The sequence below is a fragment of the Aplidium turbinatum genome, chromosome 8, assembly GCF_918807975.1.
Source record: "Aplidium turbinatum chromosome 8, kaAplTurb1.1, whole genome shotgun sequence".
Lineage (NCBI taxonomy): Eukaryota > Metazoa > Chordata > Ascidiacea > Aplousobranchia > Polyclinidae > Aplidium > Aplidium turbinatum.
The window spans coordinates 33,196,608-33,199,107 of record NC_137479.1 but is presented as its reverse complement, the minus strand read 5'-3'; the positions used below and the strand labels follow the sequence as shown (position 1 = coordinate 33,199,107).

General features: G+C 65.2%; 2 non-coding genes and 1 pseudogene across 2 annotated transcripts in view; all 3 read right to left on the bottom strand.

Moving 5' to 3' along the window:
• Positions 1 to 1,324, bottom strand: part of LOC145776449 (large subunit ribosomal RNA) — a 3,722-nt gene extending 2,398 nt beyond the window's left edge. Inside the window, exon 1 of the ribosomal RNA XR_014290241.1 lies at positions 1 to 1,324. This exon is cut by the window's left edge and continues 2,398 nt beyond it. This is a non-coding gene — a ribosomal RNA (large subunit ribosomal RNA).
• Positions 1,325 to 1,482: 158 nt separating this feature from the next.
• On the bottom strand, positions 1,483 to 1,636 carry LOC145776414 (5.8S ribosomal RNA). Its single transcript, XR_014290217.1, has one exon. It is a non-coding gene; the product is annotated as a 5.8S ribosomal RNA (ribosomal RNA).
• Positions 1,637 to 1,833: 197 nt separating this feature from the next.
• The window catches only part of LOC145776433 (small subunit ribosomal RNA), a 1,964-nt pseudogene continuing 1,297 nt past the window's right edge, over positions 1,834 to 2,500 (bottom strand).

The window sequence follows — 2,500 nt, the reverse complement described above, 5'->3', positions numbered from 1 at the left end:
CACTCGGCGCCCTTCGATTCGAAATAATGCTCCGGTCGGTTCAAAGCGAGCAACCGCCGGTTCTTACCGATTTAAAGTTTGAGAATAGGTCGAGGCCGTTTCGGCCCCGGATTCCTCTAGTCATTCGCTTTACCAGATAAAACTCTTGGCCGGGCGCCGGCTATCCTGAGGGAAACTTCGGAGGGAACCAGCTACTAGACGGTTCGATTAGTCTTTCGCCCCTACGCCCAGGTCGGACGATCGATTTGCACGTCAGAATCGCTACGGCCCTCCACCAGAGTTTCCTCCGGCTTCGGCCTGCCCAGGCGTAGTTCACCATCTTTCGGGTCCCGACGACCGTGCTCTTGCCGGAGCCGGCCCTTTCAGGGCGCGGCCCCGCCGGCGGTGCTCCCGTCGCCCCGGGAGGCGGCGGGATCCCGCCTCGCGGCGCCTCTGCAAGCAGGACGCCGCTTCGTCTTCGCTGCGCCCGCGGGTTTCGCGTCTTCCCCGCGGCTCGCACGGGCGTCAGACTCCTTGGTCCGTGTTTCAAGACGGGTCGCGCGGGCGACCTCGCGCTGCCGCGGACCCCGGGCGCCTGTCGATCCCTCGCCGGCCGGACGGCGGGCGTCGCTCGGCGCGACCGCTGAGGACAGCGGCCGGCCGGCGGCCCGGAGCCGAGCCGGCGTAGGGTCGGCCCCCCTCGAAGGGGGGGTCGGCGCGGCGATCCTCCTCGCTCCCGGGACGGGCCCGGTCGGCGCCGCCGCGAACCCCCGAGGGGGCCCGCTGCGTTCGGCGCCGCCTCCGGCCGCCCCGGAAGCGGTCGCGGCCCGCCGCCCGGCGCAGTGCGCTCGGCCGTCTTCGCAGTCGGCCGAGCTGAAGCGCCGGACGGCCTCGCAGGGCCCGCGCGTTTGCCTCCGGACGGTTTCACGTACTGTTTAACTCTCTCTTCAGAGTGCTTTTCAACTTTCCCTCGCGGTACTTGTTCGCTGTCGGTCTCGCGACCGTATTCAGCCTTAGATGGAGTCTACCACCCGCTTCGGGCTGCATTCCCAAACAACCCGACTCCGAGACCGTTCGGGCGTGGGCGCGCGCCGTCCGACCGCCACGGGCCTGACACCCTCCGCGGGCGACGGCCTCGATCAGGGGGACTCGGGCCGGCCGGCGCTCGCCCGCGCGCCCGGGTCTGTACGCCACAGGTCGGACCGCTCCGAAAGCGGCCAGATTCGGCGCTGGGCTCGACGGTCCCGCTTCACTCGCCGTTACTGAGGGAATCCTCGTTAGTTTCTTTTCCTCCGCTTAGTAATATGCTTAAATTCGGCGGGTGCTCTCGTCCGACCTCAGGTCGCGTTTTTTTCCTTTTTCCTGGCCGAGCGGCGCCGCTTCGCGCTTTCTCGTCCGTGATCGGCGCCGCGGCAGCGCGCGCTCGGCCTCGCTTTGACGGGACGGCGGCGTTCGGTCGCCGACCCGCACATGTGCGTCCGTTCGGGGCACGTTCGTTCGGTGAGACCCTGAGGCGGGCGCGGTCAAGGGATTAACCCGAGGCCGCAATTCGCGTTCGGATCGTCGACGCTCAATGTGTTCTGCAATTCACATCAATTCTCGCAGCTGGCTGCGTCCTTCATCGACTCGCGAGCCGAGTGATCCACCGCCAGGAGCGATAGCTCTGCTTTCTTTTTCCGAAGTCGCTCGTCTCGTAGCTATGGCGTCGCCGGTCGAGCGGTCGGCCTCCGACGCTTCGAGCCCCGTTCCGGGGCACTCGAGCCGCGCTTTCGTCGCTCCGGTGCTCGCCGGGCCTGCGCCGTCTCAAGACGGGCCGACCGAGGCTCAAAACGTTCCTTCGAAGAGGTGTTCAGGTAATGATCCTTCCGCAGGTTCACCTACGGAAACCTTGTTACGACTTTTACTTCCTCTAAGCGATCAAGTTCGATCGTCTTCTCGACGAGCCGCCGACCCGCGAAGGCCGGCGCCAAGCCGATGCGAGGACCTCACTAAAACGCTCGATCGGTAGTAGCGACGGGCGGTGTGTACAAAGGGCAGGGACGTAATCGACGCGAGCTGATGACTCGCGCCTACTGGGAATTCCTCGTTCGAGGGAAACAATTGCAATTCCCTATCCCGAGCACGGTCGGGGTTGCCGGATTTCCCGGCCCTTTCGAGCCGGGATCTCGAGCGAAGAGGCTCCGGCTGATCCGACCAGTGTAGCGCGCGTGCGGCCCCGAACATCTAAGGGCATCACAGACCTGTTATTGCTCAATCTCGTGCGGCTGAACGCCGCCTGTCCCTCTAAGAACGCCGGCGGACGCTCCTTCGTGGCGGCGCCCCGTGAAGGGCGTCGCCGGTCAGCGAGCGGCCGGGTATTTAGCAGGTCAGAGTCTCGTTCGTTATCGGAATTAACCAGACAAATCGATCCACCAACTAAGAACGGCCATGCACCACCACCCACGGAATCGAGAAAGAGCTCTCGATCTGTCAATCCTCGCCGTGTCCGGGCCGGGTGAGTTTCCCCGTGTTGAGTCAAATT